Source organism: Triticum aestivum, chromosome 2A (assembly GCF_018294505.1).
Source record: "Triticum aestivum cultivar Chinese Spring chromosome 2A, IWGSC CS RefSeq v2.1, whole genome shotgun sequence".
Lineage (NCBI taxonomy): Eukaryota > Viridiplantae > Streptophyta > Magnoliopsida > Poales > Poaceae > Triticum > Triticum aestivum.
Genome location: NC_057797.1, coordinates 293,219,496 through 293,242,051, shown reverse-complemented (window position 1 = coordinate 293,242,051; position 22,556 = coordinate 293,219,496).

Here is a 22,556-nt window from a genome sequence, read left to right as displayed (position 1 = left end):
CACAATCACTTACGAGAGTGAGATCTGATAGATATAATATTTTTTTTGGTATTTTTGGTATAGAGATGCAAGGTGAAAAGTAAAAGGTGAAGTAAAAATCAAAGCAAGATTAAAGTGATGGAGATTGATATGATGAGAATAGACCCGGGGGCCATAGGTTTCACTAGTGGCTTCTCTCAAGAGCATATGTATTCTACGGTGGGTGAACAAATTACTGTTGAGCAATTGACAGAATTGAGCATAGTTATGAGAATATCTAGGCATGATCATGTATATAGGCATCACGTCCGTGACAAGTAGACCGAAACGATTTTGCATCTACTACTATTACTCCACTCATCGACCGCTATCCAGCATGCATCTAGAGTATTAAGTTAAAAACAGAGTAACGCCTTAAGCAAGATGACATGATGTAGAGAGATTAATTCATGCAATATGAAATAAACCCCATCTTGTTATCCTCGATAGCAACGATGCAATACGTGCCTTGCTGCCCCTTCTGTCACTAGGAAAGGACACCGCAAGATCGAACCCAAAGCTAAGCACTTCTCCCATGGCAAGAACTACCAATCTAGTTGGCCAAACCAAACGGATAATTCGAAGAGACTTGCAAAGATAACCAATCATACATAAAAGAATTTAGAGAAGATTCAAATATTATTCATAGATAGACTTGACCATAAACCCACAATTCATCGGTCTCAACAAACACACCGCAAAAAGAAGATTACATCGAATAGATCTCCACAAGAGAGGGGGATAACTTTGTATTGAGATCCAAAAAGAGAGAAGAAGCCATCTAGCTACTAACTATGGACCCGAAGGTCTGAGGTAAAATACTCACACTTCATCGGAGAGGCTATGATAATGTAGAAGCCCTCCGTGACGACGACCCTCTCCGGAGGAGCTCTGGAACAGGCCCCAAGATGGGATCTCGTGGATACAGAAAGTTGCGATAGTGGAATTAGGTTTTTGGCTCCTGTTTTGATCGTTTGGGGGTACATAGGTATACATAGGAGGAAGGAGTATGTCGGTGGAGCTCCGAGGGGCCCATGAGGCAGGGTGCGTGCCCTAGGGGGGGGGCCACCCTCGTGACCGCCTATCTGATGCCTTGGTGTAGGGTCCAAGTCTCCTCGATCACTTTCGGTGAGAAAATCACGTTCCCGAAGGTTTCATTCCATTTGGACTCCGTTTGATATTCTGTTTCTTCGAAACACTGAAATAGGCAAAAAACAACAATTCTGGGCTGGGCCTCCGGTTAATAGGTTAGTCCCAAAAATAATATAAAAGTGGAAAATAAAGCCCAATATAGTCCAAAACAGTAGATAATATATCATGGAGCAATCAAAAATTATAGATACGTTGGAGACGTATCAGGCATCCCCAACCTTAATTCCTGCTCGTCCTCGAGTAGGTAAATGATAAAAAGAGAATTTTTGATGCGGAGTTCTACTTGGCATAATTTCAATGCAGATCTTCTTAATTGTGATATGAATATTCAGATTCAAAAGATTCAAGACAAAAGCTTATATTGACATAAAAATAATAATACTTCGAGCATACTAACAAAACAATTATGCCTTCTCAAAATAACATGGCCAAAGAAAGTTATCCCTACAAAATCATATAGTCTGGCTATGCTCTATCTTCACCACACAAAGTATTTAAATCATGCACAACCGCGATGACAAGCCAAGCAATTGTTTCATACTCTAACTTTTTCAAAAAATATTCAATCTTCAGGCAATACATGAGCGTGAGCCATGGATATATCACTATAGGTGGAATAGAATGGTGGTTGTGGAGAAGACAAAATGGAGAAGATAGTCTCACATCAACTAGGCGTATCAACGGGCTATGGAGATGCCCATCAATAGATATCAATGTGAGTGAGTAGGGATTGCCATGCAACAGATGCACTAGAGCTATAAGTATATGACAGCTCAAAAAGAAACTAAGTGGGTGTGCATCCAACTTGCTTGCTCATGAAGACCTAGGGCAATTTGAGGAAGCCCATCATTGGAATATACAAGCCAAGTTCTATAATGTAAAATTCCCACTAGTGTATGAAAGTGATAACATGAGAGACTCTCTACTATGAAGATCATGGTACTACTTTGAAGCACAAGTGTGGTAAAAGGATAGTAACATTGCCCCTTCTCTCTTTTTCTCTCATTTTTTTATTAGGGCCTTTTATCTTTTTTATGGCCTCTTTTTATCTGGGCTTCTTTGGCCTCCTTTTTTTATTATTATTTTTGTCCGGAGTCTCATCCCGACTTATGGGGGAATCATAGTCTCCATCATCCTTTCCTCACTGGGACAATGCTCTAATAATGATGATCATCACACTTTTATTTTTCTTACAACTCAACAATTATGACTCGATACTTAGAACAAAATATGACTCTATATGAATTCCTCCGGCAGTGTACCGGGATATGCAATATGACAATGATGAATGTGTCATGAACGGAGCGGCGGAAAGTTGCATGGCAATATATCTCGGAATGGCTATGGAAATGCCATAATAGGTAGGTATGGTGGCTGTTTTGAGGAACGTATATGGTGGGTGTATGATACCGATGAAAGGTGCGCGGTATAAGAGAGGCTAGCAAAGGTGGAAGGGTGAGAGTGCGTATAATCCATGGACTCAACATTAGTCATAAAGAACTCATATACTTATTGCAAAAATCTAGAAGTTATCAAAGCAAAGTATTACGTGCATGCTCCTAGGGGGATAGATTGGTAGGAAAAGACAATCGCTCATCCCCAACCGCCACTCATAAGGAAGACAATCAATAAATAAATCATGCTCCAACTTCATCACATAATGGTTCACCATACGTGCATGCTACGGGAATCACAAACTTTAACACAAGTATTCTTTAAATTCACAACTACTCAACTAGCATGACTTTAATATTATCACCTCCATATCTCAAAACAATTATCATCCTTCAATCTTTTCTTAGTATTCAACAAACTCAAAAGAAAGTTTCACAAATCTTGAATACCAAGCATATTATTATTAAGCAAATTACCATGCTATTAAGAGATCACAAAATAATTTAAGTGAAGCATGAGAGATTAATAGTTTATTTAAAACAAATCCACCACCGTGCTCTAAAATATCTAAGTGAAGCACATAGAGAAAAATTATAATGCTCAAAAGATATAAGTGAAGCACATAGACCAAACTACATAGCTCAAAAGATATAAGTGAAGCACATAGAGTATTCTATAAAATTTTAATTCATGTATGGCTCTCTCAAAAGGTTTGTACAGCAAGGATGATTGTGGAATACTAAGACACAAAGACACAAATAATATAAGACGCTCCAAGCAAAACACATATCATGTTGGTGAATAAAAATATAGCTCCAAGTAAATTACCGATGGAAGTGGACGAAAGAGGGGATGCCTTCCGGGGCATCCCCAAGCTTTGAATTTTTGGTGCCCTTGTATTATCTTGGGGGTGCCATGGGCATCCCCAAGCTTAGGCTCTTTCCACTCCTTGTTCCATAATCCATCAAAAGAATTCACCCAAAACTTGAAAACTTCACAACACAAAACTTAAAGTAGAAAACTCGTGAGCTCCGTTAGCGAAAGAAAACAAAAGACCACTTCAAGGTACTGTAATGAACTCATTCTTTATTTATATTTGTGTGAAACCTACTGTATTCCAACTTCTCTATGGATTATAAACTATTTTACTAACCATAGATTCATCAAAATAAGTAAACAACACATGAAAAACAGAATCTGTCAAAAACAGAACAGTCTGTAGTAATCTGTATCTAGCGCAAGATCTGGAACCCCAAAAATTCTAAAATAAATTTCTGTACGTGAGGAATTTATCTATTAATCATCTGCAAAAAGAATTAACTAAATATCATTCTTCAAATGAAAATAACAGCAGTTCTCGTGAGCGCTAAAGTTTCTGTTTTTTACAGCAAGTTCAACAAGACTTTCCCCAAGTTTCCCCAACTATTCTACTTGGCACAAACACTAATTAAACACAAAAAACACAACCAAAACAGAGGCTAAATAATTTATTTATTACTAAACATGATCAAAAAGCAAGGAATAAAAATAAAATTGGGTTGCCTCCCAACAAGCGCTATCGTTTAACGCCCCTAGCTAGGCATAAAAGCTAAGATAGATCTAGGTATTGCCATATTTAGTAGGAAATTATTCGACCAGGCATCTATTTCCCTTAGGAATTTATTTATTTCTAGTGATTATCAAACTTTTAGGCACAAGATCTAAAAATTCATTTGTAGCAATTGGTTCCTTAATGATAGCAAAAAGATTGGGATGAATACTTATAGATTTAAGATCCGCAGTTTCCTTACTAGATGATTCACCCTTATTTTTAGGAACATACATAAGCTTGGCAATTTTAGTAGGAGGACTTGGAGTATTCTTTATGGAAGAAAAAGTGGTTCCCAATTTTGCCTCAAGTTTATCAATTCTAGTAGAATCTAAGTTTATCTTCTCATTAACTATGGGTTCCTTTTCCTTAATATTTTTGAAAGTCTTTCCTACCTTAGATCCATATTGAGTAATTTGATTGTGGATCTTTTTATCTAGATTTTCAATTAATTCAATAGTAGCAACTTTATTTTCAATAATTTCAAGTCTTTGCATAACATGCTCCAAAGTTAACATGGTTCCATTAACCAAAAGAGGTGGTGAGCCAAATAAATCTAACATAGCACTATAAGAATCAAAAGTATGGCTACCCAATAAGTTCCCTCCAGTAATGGTATCGAGGATATATCTATACCAAGGATTAACACCTACATAAAAATTGCGGAGAAGAACTAAGGTAGATTTCTTCCTGGTAGATCTATTTTGAGCATTGCAAATTCTATACCAAGCATCTTTTAGATTTTCTCTCTCCCTTTGTTTAAAATTTAGAACTTCACTCTCGGAAGACAACAGAGAAGATATGAGACTAGCCATGACGACAAGCAAACTAGCACACGAGCAGACAAGATGGCAAGCGGGCAAAAGAGGCAAATAGAGAGGGAGGATAAAGAGAGAGGGCGAATAAAACGGCAAGGGTGTAGTGGGGGAGAGGAAAACGAGAGGCAAATGGCAAATAATGTAATGCGAGAGATAGGGATTGTGATGGGTACTTGGTATGTTGACTTTTTGCGTAGACTCGCCGGCAACGGCGCCAGAAATCCTTCTTGCTACCTCTTGAGCTTGCGTTGGTTTTCCCCGAAGAGGAAGGGATGATGCAGCAGAGTAGCGTAAGTATTTCCCTCAGTTTTTGAGAACCAAGGTATCAATCCAGTAGGAGGCCACGCTCAAGTCCCTCGTACCTGCACAAAACGATAGCTACTCGCAACCAACGCGATTAGGGGTTGTCATTCCCTTCACGGTCACTTACGAGAGTGAGATCTGATAGATATAATTTTTTTGTGGTATTTTTGGTATAGAGATGCAAAGTGAAAACTAAAAGGCAAAGTAAAAAAGCAAAGCAAGATTAAATTGATGGAGATTGATATGATGAGAATAGACCCGGGGGCCATAGGTTTCACTAGTGGCTTCTCTCAAGAGCATAAGTATTCTACGGTGGGTGAACAAATTACTGTTGAGCAATTGACAGAATTGAGCATAGTTATGAGAATATCTAGGCATTATCATGTATATAGGCATCACGTCCATGACAAGTAGACCGAAACGATTCTACATCTACTACTATTACTCCACTCATCGACCACTATCCAGCATGCATCTAGAGTATTAAGTTAAAAACGGAGTAACGCCTTAAGCAAGATGACATGATGTAGAGAGATAAATTCATGCAATATGAAATAAACCCCATCTTGTTATCCTCGATGGCAACGATGCAATACATGCCTTGCTGCCCCTTCTGTAACTGGGAAAGGACACCGCAAGATCGAACCCAAAGCTAAGAACTTCTCCCATGGCAAGAACTACCAATCTAGTTGGCCAAACCAAACGGATAATTCGAAGAGACTTGCAAAGATAACCAATCATACATAAAAGAATTCAGAGAAGATTCAAATATTATTCATAGATAGACTTGATCATAAACCCACAATTCATCGGTCTCAACAAACACACCGCAAAAAGAAGATTACATCGAATAGATCTCCACAAGAGAGGGGGACAACTTTGTATTGACATCCAAAAAGAGAGAAGAAGCCATCTAGCTACTAACTATGGACCCGGAGGTCTGAGGTAAACTACTCACACTTCATAGGAGAGGCTATGATGATGTAGAAGCCCTCCGTGATGACGGCCCTCTCCGGCGGAGCTCCAGAACAGGCCCCAAGATGGGATTTCGTGGATACAGAAAGTTGCGGCGGTGGAATTAGGTTTTTGGCTCCTGTTCTGATCGTTTGGGGGTACGTTGGTATATATAGGAGGAAGGAGTACGTCGGTGGAGCTCCGAGGGGCCCATGAGGCAGGGGGGCGCGCGCTAGAGGGGCGCCCCCACCCTCGTGACCGCCTCTCTGATGCCTTGGCGTAGGGTCCAAGTCTCTTGGATCACGTTCGGTGAGAAAATCACGTTCCCAAAGGTTTCATTCCGTTTAGACTCCGTTTGATATTCTGTTTCTTCAAAACACTGAAATAGGCAAAAAACAACAATTCTGGGCCGGGCCTCCGGTTAATAGGTTAGTCCCAAAAATAATATAAAAGTGGAAAATAAAGCCCAATATAGTCCAAAACAGTAGATAATATAGCATGGATCAATCAAAAATTATAGATACGTTGGAGATGTATCACGCGACACCTTGATCTCCATCGTAGCATCGTTGTCGTCTCGCCAACTATTGCTTTTACGACTATCGCTACCGCTTAGTGATAAAGTGAAACAATTACAGGGCGATTTCATTGCATACAATAAAGCGACAACGATATGGCTCCTGTCAGTTGCCGACCACTCTGTTACAAAACATGATCATCTCATACAATAAATATAGCATCATGTCTTGACCATATCACATCACAACATGCCCTGCAAAGACAAGTTAGACGTCCTCTACTTTGTTGTTGCAAGTTTTACGTGGCTGCTATGGGCTGAGCAAGAACCGTTCTTACCTACGCATCAAAACCACAACGATAGTTTGTCAAGTTAGTGTTGTTTTAACCTTCTCAAGGACCGGGCGTAGCCACACTCAGTTCAACTGAAGTTGGAGAAACTGACACCCGCCAGCCACCTGTGTGCAAAGCACGTCGGTAGAACCAGTCTCGCGTAAGCGTGCTCGTAATGTCGGTCCGGGCCGCTTCATCCAACAATACTGCCGAACCAAAGTATGACATGCTGGTAAGCAGTATGACTTGTATCACCCACAACGCAATTGTGGTCTACTCGTGCATATAACATCTACGCAATAACCTGGCTCGGATGCCATTGTTGGGGAACGTAGTAATTTCAAAAAAAATCCTACGCACACGCAAGATCATGGTGATGCATAGAAACGAGAGGGGAGAGTGTCATCCATGTACCCTCGTAGACCGTTAAGCGGAAGAGTTATGACAACGCGGTTGATGTAGTCGTACGTCTTCATGATCAACCGATCCTCAGTAATGAACGTACGTCACCTCCGTGTTCAGCAAACGTTCAGCTCAGTGACATCCCAAGAACTCACGATCTAGTAGAGCTCGGGGAAGAGTTTCGTCGGCACAACGGTGTGGTGACGATGTTGATGAAGCTACCATTCCAGGGCTTTGCCTAAGCACCGCTACAGTATGACCGAGGTGGATTATGGTGGAGGGGGCACCGCACATGGCTGGGAGAGATCAATGATCAACTTGTGTGTCTAGAGGTGCCCCCTGCCCCCCGTATATAAAGGAGCAAGGGGAAGGCCAGCCGGCCCTATAGGGCGTGACAGGAGGAGGATTCCTCCTCCTAGTAGGAGTAGGATTCCCCTCTTTCCTACTCCTACTAGGAGGGGGAAAGGAAGGGGGAGAAGGAGAAGGAAAGGGGGGCGCGCCCCCCTCTCCTAATCCAATTCAGACCAGAGGGGAGGGGGCGTGCGTCCTGCCCTGATCGGCCCCTCTCTCTCTCCACTAGGGCCCAACAAGGCCCATTAACCCCTGGGGGGTTCCGGTAACCCCTCGGACACTCCGGTAAAATCCCGATTTCACCCGGAACTCTTCCAATGTCCAAATGTAGGCTTCCAATATATCAATATTTATGTCTCGGCCATTTAGAGACTCCTCCTCATGTCTGTGATCGTATCTGGGACTCCGAACTACCTTCGGTACATCAAAACATATAAACTCGCAATACCGATCGTCACAGAATTTTAAGCATGCGGACCCTACGGGTTCGAGAACTATGTAGACATGACCGAGACATGTCTCCGGTCAATAACCAATAGCGGAACCTGGATGCTCATATTGGTTCCTACATATTCTACGAAGATCTTTATCGGTCAAACCGCGTAACAATATACGTTGTTCCCTTTGTCATCGGTATGTTATTGGCCCGAGATTCGATCGTCGATATCCCAATACCTAGCTCAATATTGTTACCGGCAAGTCTCTTTACTCATTCCGTAATGCAACATCCCGCCACTAACTCATTAGTCACATTGCTTGCAAGGCTTATAGTGACGTGCATTACCGAGAGGGCCCAGAGATACCTCTCCGACAATCGGAGTGACAAATCCTATTCTTGATCTATGCCAACTCCACGAACACCATCGGAGACACCTGTAGAGCACCTTTATAATCACCCAGTTACATTTTAACGTTTGGTAGCACACAAAGTGTTCCTCTAGTATTCGGGAGTTGCATAATCTCATAGTCATAGGAACATATATAAGTCATGAAGAAAGCAGTAGTAGTAAACTTAAACGATCAAGTGCTAAGCTAACGAAATGGGTCAAGTCAATCACATCATTCTCCTAATGATGTCATCCCGTTGATCAAAAAACAACTCATGTCTATGGCTAGGAAACTTAACCATGTTTGATAAATGAGCTAGTCAAGTAGAGGCATACTAGTGACACTATGTTTGTCTATGTATTCACACATGTATTATGTTTTCAGTTAATAAAATGCTAGGAGACAGCTATATTATGTATTCAAACATTTATCATGAAATAAAGAAATAAATAATAACTTTATTATTGCCTCTAGGGCATATTTCCTTTAGAAGCCAAGCGGCAAGTGCGGAGTGCTGCGGGCCCCAATAGCCTGTGGCCTTTGTTGACGCGTGGCGATTGATGGGACGTGGGTGTGTCCGCTTTCCCATGTTGCCTCGGAGACTGTCCAACTGACAAAAGGCTCGCGCAGGCTGCATTTGGCTTCATTGCTTTCCTTCATCTTGCTCCAGATCCCCTTTCTTGCTCCTTGCTTCCGGAGACTCCAGATCCGCCCGGATCATCCTTCAAGCCTGTCGTAGATGGCGCCCAAGAAAGCTCGGGCCACATCCTTGTCACCTTGGTACGAGCCGGCGCTTGATGCGCCGAGCGTTTCGGAGAAGAAGCTTGCCACCATTGTAACACCCCGGATGTAACTTGCCATAATTGTAACTCCGACTCTGCCATTTTGGGCATTAAATTATGAGTTTTCCTTCGTGGTTGAGTTTTGTATTCATTTTGCATTTTGTTCGTGTCATGCATTTCATACCATGTCATCATGTGCATCGCATTTGCATACGTGTTCGTCTCATGCATCCAAGCATTTTCCCCGTTGTCTGTTTTGCAATCCGACACTCCCACGGGCACCGGCACCCCCTTTTGTCTCTTTTCGTGAGCCAGTGTTAAATGTTCTCGGAATGGACCAAGATTTTCCAAGTGGCCTTGGTACATCACCGGTAGACCGCCTATCAAATTTTCTGCCATTTGGAGTCCGTTTGATACTCCAACGGTTAACCGGGGAACCGCAAAGGCCTCGTGTGTGTTGCATCCCAACACCCCTACAAAATGGCCCAATAACCCTTCCAAACCCATCCCATGTCCTCCGTCGTTGGATCACGATCATGTGGGCAAAAACTACACTCCATTTGGACACTCCTACCTCCTCCTAGCTATAAATATGTGATCCCCTCTATTTTTCCGCGCAGACGAAACCCTAGCTACCTCCCTCTCGGCCACCGGACACGTCCGCACCTAGCCAGACGTAATTGCCACCGCGCCCGCGCCTATCGGAGGGCGCCATGTGGCCTCAGATCTGCCCTGCCGCCGCGGCCCGGCGAGCCCGGACCGGGCCCGACCGGCCCATCACCGCCGCCGTGCCCCCGCGCCTCCCCCTCGTGACCCCGCCGTGTCGTGCCTCCTCTCTGCCGTCGCCGGATCTCGCGCCACTGCGCTGCCGCCTCCAGGGCCACCCCGCCTCCACCCGGTCGACGCCGACCGGGCCTCTGCCTCCAGCACCTCCTGTGCGACGCCTCCTTGCCGTCCGGTGCCGGATCCGGTGACCCCGTGCTTGGATCCAGCGAGCCATGCACGACCCCGTTGCCCTCTCCCTCTCCGGCGAGTCCTCCGGCGCATCTCCGGCCATTTTCCGGCGAACCATGAACGCCGTGCCGATGAACCCTAGATCTATTTGACTGGGAGGTGATGATTCCACTATGTCTTTTCCCCTGATGTAATTTTTATGCCCTATTCATTACATCATAACTCCATGACCGCAGCTTTGTTGCATGCGCATGATATATCAAAATGTTCATTGTGTGATGCTCTTCATTTAATTCCATTGTGGCATGCTTGTTTGAGTCCATCCTGATGCCCAAATCATTGATGTAAGAGTTCTCTAAAATGTTTACTCATGTTACTTAGCAGATTATGATGTTTTGTTATTTTTGCCACATTTGATGTGTGCTTCATATGAGCATGAGCTCTACATGTGTTTTGAACTATGCAATGTCAGCTTTGCAGAGGTACTTCCCATGTATTTTTGTGATTAATGTGGAGACTATCGCAAGCCTGCAAAGTAGCCTTCGTGATATTGCTGATTTCAGGGACTTCGGATTTTGCTATCTTTTTTCCTTCTGTTATTTTGATGCCATGTAAACATGATGCTACAGTGAGATCCATGCTTGTTTTGAGTATCTTCAGTAAGGGTGGTTTGGACATATGGTTATGATCTATCCATCCATGCCCCTGTTTGCAATTATGGAGTGGACTAGAATGTCTTAATCTTGCTCTACTGTTGCTATAAAATGTTCCTGGCAGATTGTTTACATGTTAATAAATTTTGCCATGGTTGTTGCTAGTGATCCATGCATGATATGAACTTAATCTTGCCATGGTTAGGTTCATGAATATGTCTTCTTGCTGTTAGTATGCTTGCCGTGTCATGCAATGCCTTGTGGTGAGTGATTTGAGCTTGCAAAGTTGCCTTCATAACTCTATTTATGCCATGCTCTGTTTTTCTGCTAAGTCTGAAACTGTTAATAAAACTTGCTATGTTTACATGAGTGCCATCATATCTTCTGTGCATTTTTTTGGCTGATGATTAGTAAGGTACATTTGATCAATGCATTTAGTAGATTCATGCCATGCCTTTGTTTGCTATGATCTGTTCTTGTAGCATGTTTTTTGCTTGCTCTAAACATGGCTTCCTGATGTTATTTCTGTCATGTTAGTATTTTTTCACAAAGTCTGTGAAGCTGATATCTTTTGCTCTTTTGACATGCTTGTTTGAACCTGCTCTTGTGTGATTTAGTCGTAGCTCAGTTTCATGTTTTGTCAAGCATCTTGAGTAAATCACTACCATATGCCTTTTTGATATGTTGGGGTGCAGTAGCTTAGTTTCTTGGTGCATTCTATATGCCATCATGCTGTTAATCGCAGAATTGTGCCATTCTTGTTTTGCTTGCCATTTGCAAACCGTGCATCCTATTCCGGTGATCTTTATGCCGATTTCGACCAAAATCATCTCATCTTTCCAATGACACACTTGGTTTGCCAAGTTGATGCCTTGATCAATCTTTTCCTTCCAAAGCACGCATATGCATTGCATATCACATCTCGCATATCATGCCATGTTTTGCATCATGTTGATTGTGCATTGCACCGTGATTGATTGTTGGTCCTTTGCTTGTTGTTCTTGCTTTGGGTAGAGCCAGGAGACGAGTACGTGATTGAAAACCTGTTGAGTACGCTAACGAGGATCAAGCTTTTGACAGCTGTGAGAACTTTGCAGGCAAGATGACCATACCCTCGAAATCACTTCTATCTTTGCTTGCTAGTTGTTCGCTCTATTGCTATGTCGCGTTACCTACCACTTGCTATATCATGCCTCCCATATTGCCATGTCAAGCCTCTAACCCACCTTTCCTAGCAAACCGTTGTTTGGCTATTTTACCACTTTGCTCAGCCCCTCTTATAGCGTTTCTAGTTGCAGGTGAAGTTCAAGTTTGTTCCTTGTTGGAACATGGATATTGTTGGGATATCATTATTATCTCTTATTTACTTTAATGCATCTATATACTTGGTAAAGGGTGGAAGGCTCGGCCTTATGCCTGGTGTTTTGTTCCACTCTTGCCGGCCTAGTTTCCGTCATACCGGTGTTATGTTCCTAGATTTTGCATTCCTTACGTGGGTTGGATGTTATGGGAACCCCTTCACAGTTCGCCTTGAATAAAACTCCTCCAGCAAGGCCCAAGCTTGGTTTTACCATTTTCCACCTAAGCCTTTTCCCTTTGGTTTTGCGGACTCAAGGGTCATCTTTATTTTAACCCCCCCGGGCCAGTGCTCCTCTGAGTGTTGGTCCAAACTAGAGCACCATGCGGGACCGTCCCTTGGCAACTTGGGCTATGTTGGTACCTGTACGCTTAGATTATTCGGTGTGCCCTGAGAACGAGATATGTGTAGCTCCTATCGGGATTTGTCGGCACAGTCGGTTGGTCTTGCTGGTCTTGTTTTACCATTGTCGAAATGTCTTGTAACCGGGATTCCGAGTCTGATAGGGTCTTCCTGGGAGAAGGAATATCTTTCGTTGACCGTGAGAGCTTGTGATGGGCTAAGTTGGGACACCCCTGCAGGGTTTTGAACTTTTGAAAGCTGTGCCCGCGGTTATGGGCAGATGGGAATTTGTTAATATCCGGTTGTAGAGAACTTGACACTTAACTTAATTAAAATGAATCAACCGCGTGTGTAGCCATGATGGTCTCTTTTCGACGGAGTCCGGGAAGAGAATACGGTCTCATGTTATGCTTGAACGTAAGTAGCTTCAGGATCACTTCTTGATCACTATTAGCTTCTCAACCGTGCTTTGCTTCTCTTCTCGCTCTCATTTGCGTAAGTTAGCCCCATATATGCTAGTGCTTGCTGCAGCTCCACCTCACTACCCCCTTCCTACCTTTAAACTTAAATAGTCTTGGTCGCGAGGGTGTGAGATTGCTGAGTCCCCGTGACTCACAGATACTTCCAAACAGATGCAGGTGCCGATGATGCCAGTGCAGGGGACGCTACCAAACTCAAGTGGCAGTTCGACGAGGATTCGGACCGTTACTATGTTTCTTTTCCGGATGATCTGTAGAGGAGCCCAGTTGGGACGATCGGGGATCTAGCATTTGGGGTTGTCTTTCTTTATTTTGGTTCCGTAGTCGGACCTTGATTGTATTCTGGATGATGTTTGATATATTTATGTATTGTGTGAAGTGGCGATTGTAAGCCGACTCTTTATCCCTTTCTCATTCAGTACATGGGATGTGTAAAGATTACCTCTCTTGCGACAGACCTACCATGCGGCTATGCCTCTAAGTCGTGCCCCGACACGTGGGAGATATAGCCGCATTGTGGGTGTTACAAGTTGGTAATCAGAGCCTTCCCCGACTTAGGAGCCCCCTGCTTGATCGAATCGCTGACGTTGTTGAGTCTAGAACAAAATGTTTTGAGTCTTAGGATTATATATATCGGAGAGTAGGATTCTTTTTACTCCTCAGTCCCTTCGTCGCTCTGGTGAGGCCTCCTGACGTAGAGTTTTGACTCTTCTCTCCTCAAATTTCACGAATTTTTTTAGGATCACGCGGGTATCTTGGAATCGTTCCGATGGTTTTGTGACGAGAACATTGTTCTTGGTGCCTCCTGACATTTAGGGGTTGTGGCAGTGTCCCGGGGAGTTGAGCTCCGAGGTGTTGTCGTCACAATTTTATCATTGCAGTTCTGGAATACCTGAGTTCGCCGACATCGAAAATCTCTTTTATGCAGTTGTTGGTGAGATAACCTCGACGCCACCCAGTACTGGGGCGGGAGTTCGGGAGTATTGCCATAACTCGTATAACAGATGCTTTTCGAAGGTTGAGGTAAATGATTTCCGAAGGTTTCTTGGTTATGTGTTGAAGGATGGATACAGCTGGATGTAGGATTTGCTAGTTTTGGGTGAGATATTATGCTTCCCCTGTATCCCCAACACCTGATTGCATAACCAGAAAGTTTCGGCAGTTTCATAGGTGGGAATTCATGTAGCTCTAGTATTTCTTCCCGCAGATATTTGGTTTGTGATTGGGTAATCCTTACCACTATTTGTTCATATCCGTACCTTGTTGCTTTATTCATCTACCTTTATCTAAGTGGCTTCTCAACCTTATGGAAGTGTGATGATTTACTTTGGAATTCATTCGTTCATTCTTGTTCGAATGTTAAGGCTTATGTTGCAATTTCGATCCATTGATTCAGCTTGAATATATGTCTTTCAAGATGCTAATGGATGTCAACCTCTTCAGGATAGCTCCTCCAACGCATCAGAATCCGGACCATCTACCACCACCTCCACCTTCGGAAGCATGGCAAGCTGTCATGGCAGCCACCAACGCCAACACTCAGATGCTTTTGCAACTCTTGCAAGAGCACAACCAAGGGCAGGGCAACCAAGGAAATCAAGGCCAAGGAAACAATCAGCCTCAGTTTGCTACCCTCAACTAGTTCCTCGCAAACCAGCCCAAGTCCTTCAGCAACTATGTCAAGGCCACAGACGCCGACGACTGGCTCGTGGATATCTGCAAACATTTTGAGTGTAGCAATGTCAGGCCTGAGGACTTTGTCAAGTTTGCTTTGTTTCAACTCAAGGACCAAGCTGCTGAGTGGTATCAACAATATAGATATTCCAGAGGAGGTCCTGTGATTACCTGGGATGATTTCTGCCGAGACTTCAAAGCTCATCACATCGCACAAAGTGTTGCTGAGAGCAAGCATGAGGAGTTCCGCAATCTCAAGCAAGGCAGCATGTGTGTGTATCAATAAAATATCCAGTTTCAGAAACTCACTCACTTCGCTAAACAAGATGTCCCTGATGAAAAGAGCATGATTTATCAATTCATAGGTGGCCTTAGAGAAGATCTGCAATTAGCTCTCGTGCTTCTTGAGCCGACTAAGTATGATGAATTCTACTACATGACACTAAAGCAAGAAGCTGCTCAGCTCAAGTGCAAGGCATCTAAGAAGCGAGTCAGGGATGAAGTTCAATCTTCTTCTTCATCACAAGTAGCAGCTAAGCAACAAAAGTTTTGGTTGCCTCCTCCTCCTCCGGTTTGTCATCCTTATCAGCAAAAGAGCAAAGGTGGTGGTGGATCTTCCCACCCACCCAACCCAGGCTATCAGAACAAAGCTCAGTCTCATACTCCAAGGTCAAGTGCTCCTTATCAATGTCCACTCTCAGAGGATACTTGCAACAAGTGCCAGCAGAAAGGGCACTATGCAAACAAGTGCTTCAACCAAAGGCGCCTTCCGCCTCCTACTCCTATGAGATCTGCCAGCAATGCAGTGGTCAAGCATAATCCCAAGCATTCTAAGGTCAACATGATGAACGCAACTCAGGTAGAGGATTCTTCAGAAGTGATCATGGGTAACTTTCCAGTTAACTCTATTCCTGCAAAAGTTCTTTTTGACACTGGTGCATCACATTGTTTCATGTCAAGATCATTTGTTTCAAAGCAGGACTTCATTTCAGAAATGTTGGGTAAACCCATGGGAGTGGTTTCTCCGGGCAAGTCTATAAGGCCTACCACGATGATCCCGGATGTTTCCATCAAGATGGGTGACTATAAATTTATGTCTTCTCCAATGGTTCTTGGTGACTTAGATATTGATCTAAATCCCGGCATGGACTGGCTTTCTAAGCACAACGCTCGGCTTGATTATGCTGCCAGGCAAATTCAATTGACACACTCTTCTAAGGATGTGATCATCTATGCCGCTCGTGATGATACCATTCGACAGTTTTCTCTCAATGACAAGGGCGAGTTGAATGCCATCTCTCAGATTCTAGTCATTTGTGAATATCAAGACGTCTTTCAAGAAGAGCTTCCGCGAATGCCTCCTCACCGGCCAGTTGAATTCGTTATCGTTCTTCAGCCTAGCACGGAACCTGTTTGCAAACGTCCTTACAAGCTTGGACTAGAAGAGTTGAAGGAGTTGAAGAAACAACTCGATGAACAAGAGCGCATGGGTCTGATCTGACCGAGTTCTTCTCCATGGGATTGTGTTGTTGTTTTTGTCAAGAAGAAGGATGGAACAGAACGACTCTGCGTCAACTACCGGCCATTGAACAAGAAGAACAAGAAGACAATAAAGAACAAGTATCCACTTCCCAACATCAATGAGCTATTCGAGCAACTTAAGGGTGCCCAAGTATTCTCCAAGCTTGACGTCCGTATGGGTTATCATCAGATTCGCATTCATGAACAAGATATTCCCAAGACAGCATTCAGAACAAGCTATCGTTCTTATGAGTATACCGTCATGTCTTTCAGCCTTGTCAATGATCCTCCAACGTTCTCTCGCATGATGAACTTCATCTTCAACCCTTACACAAATGATTTCGTCCTGGTGTATCTCGATGATATTTTCGTCTTTTCCAAGAATAAGGAGGATCATGGCAAGCATTTGAGATTGGTACTCGACAAACTCAGAGAGCATCAATTCTATGCGAAGTTTTCCAGGTGTGAGTTCTGGCTTGATGAAGTTCTTTACCGTGGTTATATCATCTTCACCAAAGGCATCCCTGTTAATCCCGAGAAGGTGTCTGCAATTGTGAATTGGGAACCGGCTCAGAATGTCAAGCAGCTCCGCAGTTTTCTTCGGCTTGCAATCTATTGTCGAAGAGTCGTTCTGAATTTCTCTAGGATTGGAAAGCCTCTTTCCAACCTCCTCCAGAAGCATGTTAAGTATGTCTGGATGCCTGAATGTGACGTTGCTTTCAACACCCTAAAAGAGAAGTTAGTCACAGCTCCTGTCTTGACTCCTCCTGATGAATCCAAGCTTTTTAAAGTTTTCTGTGATGCCTCCCTACAAGGTCTCGGTGCTGTGTTAATGCAAGAGAAGAAAGTTGTGGCTTATACCTCTCGTCAGTTGAAGCCCAACAAAAATAACTACCCCACTCACGACCTCGAGTTGGCGGCAGTTGTCCATGCATTACTAACATGGAGACATCTCTTGTTGGGAAGAAAAGTGGACATCTTCACTGATCATAAGAGCCTCAAGTACATCTTCACTCAACCCAACCTCAACCTCAGGCAGACTCGTTGGGTCGAAATAATTCAAGAATACAATCCGAGTATTGAATGTACTCCAGGCAAGGCCAATGTCATCGAAGATGCTTTGAGCAGGAAGGCTTACTACAACAGCTTAATTCTCAAGCCCTTCCAACCGGACCTTTGTGAAGCTTTCCGCAAACTGAATCTCCAAGTTGTTCCTCAAGGCTTTATTTCCAACCTCCAAGTCTCTCCTACTTTGGAAGATCAAATTCGTGAGGCACAACTTCTTGATGCCATGGTGAAGAAGGTGAAAAATGGGATTGCCAAGAGCCAACCAAAATACAAGTGCTATCGCCTTGATGACAAAGACACTCTATTCTTCGAGGATCGAATTGTGGTTCCTAAAGGCAATCTAAGGAAAGTCATTATGAACGAGTCACACAGTTTCCTCCTATACATTTATCATAGAAGTATGAAGATGTACCATGACCTCAAGCAGTCGTATTGGTGGACTCGAATGAAGCGAGAAATTGCTCAATTCGTGAATGAATGTGATGTTTGCAGAAGGGTGAAAGCAGAACACCAACGGCCAGCTTGTCTCCTCCAACCTCTTGCCATTCTAGAATGGAAGTTTGACCATATTGAGATGGACTTTGTAACTGGTTTTCCCAAGTCCAAGCACGGAAATGATGCTATCTTTGTTGTCATCGACAAGCTTACTAAAGTGGCTCATTTCCTTCCTATCAAAGAATCTATCACAACAGCTCAGTTGGCAGAGCTATACACCTCCAGGATTGTCTCTTTGCACGACATTCCGCAATTAATATCTTCAGATCGTGGAAGCATCTTCACTTCTAAGTTCTGGGACTCCTTTTAGGAGGCCATGGGCACAAACATTCGCTTCAGCATAGCCTTCCATCATCAAACTAGTGGCCAAGTTGAGTGAGTCAATCAAATTCTTGAAGATATGCTCAGGGCTTGTGTCATTTCCTTTGGTATGAAGTGGGAAGATTGTCTTCCATATGCCGAGTTCTCCTACAAGAACAGCTTCCAAGCGAGTTCGGGCAAGGCCCATTCCAGATTCTCTATGGCAGAAAGTGTCGTACTCCTCTCAATTGGTCAGAGACTCGTGAACACCAACTTCTTGGCAATGACTTAATCACAGAAGCTGAAGAAATGTGCAAAGTCATTCACGAAAATCTCAAAGCCATGCAATCGCGCCAGAAGAGTTACTATGATAGCAAGCACCGTGACATGGCTTTTGAGATCGGAGGCCATGTCTACCTCCGCGTATCTCCAATGAAAGGCACTCGTCACTTCAATATCAAAGGGAAGTTTGCCCCTAGATACGTGGGTCCTTTCAAGATCACTGGCAAAAGAGGCGATCTCGCCTATCAACTTGAGCTTCTGTCCAACTTCGCAAACGTGCACGATGTGTTTCACGTGTCACAGCTTCGCAAGTGCTTCAAGACTCCTGAGCAAACCATCAACTTTGAAGTGATTGATCTCTAAGAAGACCTATCAAATTCCTGAAAGTGAAGTGGTCACACCATTCCGACCGAGAAGCCACCTAGGAACGCGAGGACCACCTCCGTTCCGAATATCTGGAGTTCTTTCAGTCCTAGATCTCGGGACGATATCCTTTCGTAGTGGTGGAGTGTTGTAACACCCCGGATGTAACTTGCCATAATTGTAACTCCGACTCTACCATTTTCGGCTTTAAGTTATGAGTTTTCCTTCATGGTTGGGTTTTTTCTTTGTTTTGCATTTTGTTCATGTCATGCATTTCATATCATGTCATAATGTGCATCGCATTTGCATACGTGTTCATCTCATGCATCCGAGCATTTTCCCCGTTGTCTGTTTTGCAATCTGACACTCCCACGGGCACCGGCGCCCCCTTTTGTCTCTTTTCATGAGCGGGTGTTAAACGTTCTTGTAATGGACCAAGAATTGCCAAGTGGCCTTGGTACACCACTGGTAGACCGCCTGTCAAATTTCATGCCATTTGGAGTCTGTTTGATACTCCAACGGCTAACCGGGGAATCGCAAAGGCCTCGTGTGTGTTGCAGCCCAACACCCCTCCAAAACGGCCCAATAACCCTTCCAAACCCATCCCACGTCCTCCGTCGTCAGATCACGATTGTGTGAGCAAAAAACTACACTCCATTTGGACACTCCTACCTCCTCCTAGCTATAAATATGTGATCCCCTCCATTTTTCCGCGCAGACGAAACCCTCGCTACCTCCCTCTCGGCCGCCGGACATGTCCGCACCTCGCTGGACGTAATCGCCGCCGCGCCCGCGCCTATCAAAGGGCGCCACATGGCCTCGTTTCCGCCCCGCCGCCGCGGCCCGGCGAGCCCGGATCGGGCCCACACGGCCCATTGCCGCCGTCGCGCCCCCACGCCTCCCCCGCACGACCCCCCCCCCCCGCCTCGCGCCTCCTCTCCGCCGCCGGATGTCGCGCCACCGTGCCGCTACCTCCTGCGCCTCTTCCGTGACGGCTCCTCGCTGTCCGACGCCGGATCCGGTGACCCCGTGCTCGGATCCAGGGAGCCCCGCACAACCCCGTCGCCCTCTCCCTCTCCAGCGAGTCCTCTGGCGCAACTTCGGGTGTTTTCTGGCGAACCTCTAACAGCGTGCCGACGAACCCTAGATCTATTTGACTGGGAGGTGATGATTCCACTAAGACTTTTCCCCTGATGTAATTTTTATGCCCTGTTCATTGCATCATAACTCCATGACCATAGCTCCGTTTCATGCGCATTATATATCAAACTGTTTACTGTTAGACGCTCTTCATTTCATTCCATTGTGGCATTCTTGTTTGAGTCCATCTTGATGCCAAAATCATTGATGCAAGAGTGCTATAAAATGTTTACTCATGTTACTTAGCAGATTATGATGTTTTGTCATTTTTGCCACAATTGATGTGGGCTTCATATGAGCATAAGCTCTACATGTGTTTTGAACTATTCCATGACATCTTTTCATAGGTGCTTGCCATGTATTTTTGTGATCAATGTGGAGACTAGCACAAGCATGCAAAGTAGCCTTCATGATATTGCTGATTTCAGGGACTTAGGATTTTGATGCCATGTAAACATGATACTATAGTGAGATACATGCTTGTGTTGAGTATCTTCAGTAAGGGTGTTTTGGACATATGGTTATGATCTATCAATCCATGCCCCTGTTTGCAATTATGGAGTGACCTAGCATGTCTTAATCTTGCTCTACTTTTGCTATAAAATGTTCCTGGTAGATTGTTTACATGTTAATCAATTTTGCCATGGCTGTTGCTAGTTATCCATGCATGCTATGAACTTTCTCTTGCCATGGTTAGCTTCATGAAAACGCCTTCTTGCTGTTAGTATGCTTGCCTTGTCATGCAATTCCTTGTGGTGAGTGATTTGAGCTCGCAAAGTTGCCTTCATAACTTTGTTTATGCCATGCTCTGTTTTTCTGCTAAGTCTTAAACTGTTAATACAACTTGCTATGTTTACATGAGTGACATCATGTCTTCTGTGCATTTTTGGCTCATGATCAGTAAGGGACTTTTGATCTATGCAGTTGGTAGATTCATGCCATGCCTTTGTTTGCTATGATCAGTTCCTGTAGCATGTTGTTTGCTTGCTCTAAACATGGCTTCTTGATGTTATTTCTGTCATGTTAGTATTTCTCACTAAGTTTGTGAAGCTGATATCTTTTGCTCTTTTGACATGCTTATTTGAACCTGCTCTTGTGTGATTTAGCCGTAGCCCAGTGTTCATGTTTTGTCAAGCATCTTGAGTACATCACTACCATATGCCTTTTTGATATGTTGCGGTGCAGTAGCTTAGTTTCATGTTGCATTCTATATGGCATCGTGCTGTTAATCGCAGAATTGTGCCATTGTTGTTTTGCTTGACACTTGCAAACCGTGCATCCGATTCCGGTGATCTTTATGCTGATTTCGACTGAAATCATCTCATCTATCCAGCGGCACACTTGGTTTGCCAAGTTGATGCCTTGATCAATCTTTTCCTTCCGGAGCACGCATATGCATTGCATATCACATCTCGCATATCATGCCATGTTTTGCATCATGTTGATTGTGCATTGCACCGTGATTGATTGTTGGTCCTTTGCTTGTTGTTCTTGCTTTGGGTAGAGCCAGGAGACGAGTACGTGATCGAGGAACCTGTTGAGTACGCCAACGAGGATCAAGCTTTCGACAGCTCTGAGAACTTTGCAGGCAATATGACCATAGCCTCGAAACCACTTCTATCTTTGCTTGCTAGTTGTTCGCTCTATTGCTATGCCGCGTTACCTACCACTTGCTATATCATGGCTCCCATATTGCCATGTCAAGCCTCTAACCCACCTTTCCTAGCAAACCGTTGTTTGGCTATGTTACCGCTTTGCTCAGCCCCTCTTATAGCGTTTGTAGTTGCAGGTGAAGTTGAAGTTTGTTCCTTGTTGGAACAAGGAAATTGTTGGGATATCATTATTATCTCATATTTGCTTTAATGCATCTATATACTTGGTAAAGGGTGGAAGGCTCGGCCTTATGCCTGGTGTTTTGTTCCACTCTTGCCGCCCTAGTTTCCGTCATACCTTTGTTATGTTCCTTGATTTTGTGTTCCTTACGCGGTTGGGTGTTATGGGAACCCCTTGAAAGTTCGCCTTGAATAAAACTCCTCCAGCAAGGCCCAGCCTTGATTTTACCATTTGCCACCTAAACCTTTTCCCTTGGGTTCCGCGGACTCAAGGGTCAGCACCATGCGGGACCGTCCCTTGGCAACTTGGGTTATGTTGGTACCTGTACGCTTAGCTTATCCAGTGCGCACTGAGAACGAGATATGTGCAGCTCCTATAGGGATTTTTCGGCACACTCGGGTGGTCTTGCTGGTCTTGTTTTACCATTGTCGAAATGTCTTGTAACCGGGATTCCGAGTCTGATCGGGTCTTCCTGGGAGAAGGAATATCCTTCGTTGACCGTGAGAGCTTGTGATGGGCTAGGTTGGGACACCCCTGCAGGGTTTTGAACTTTCGAAAGTCGTACCCGCGGTTATGGGCAGATGGGAATTTGTTAATATCCGGTTGTAGAGAACTTGACACTTAACTTAATTAAAATGAATCAACCGTGTGTGTA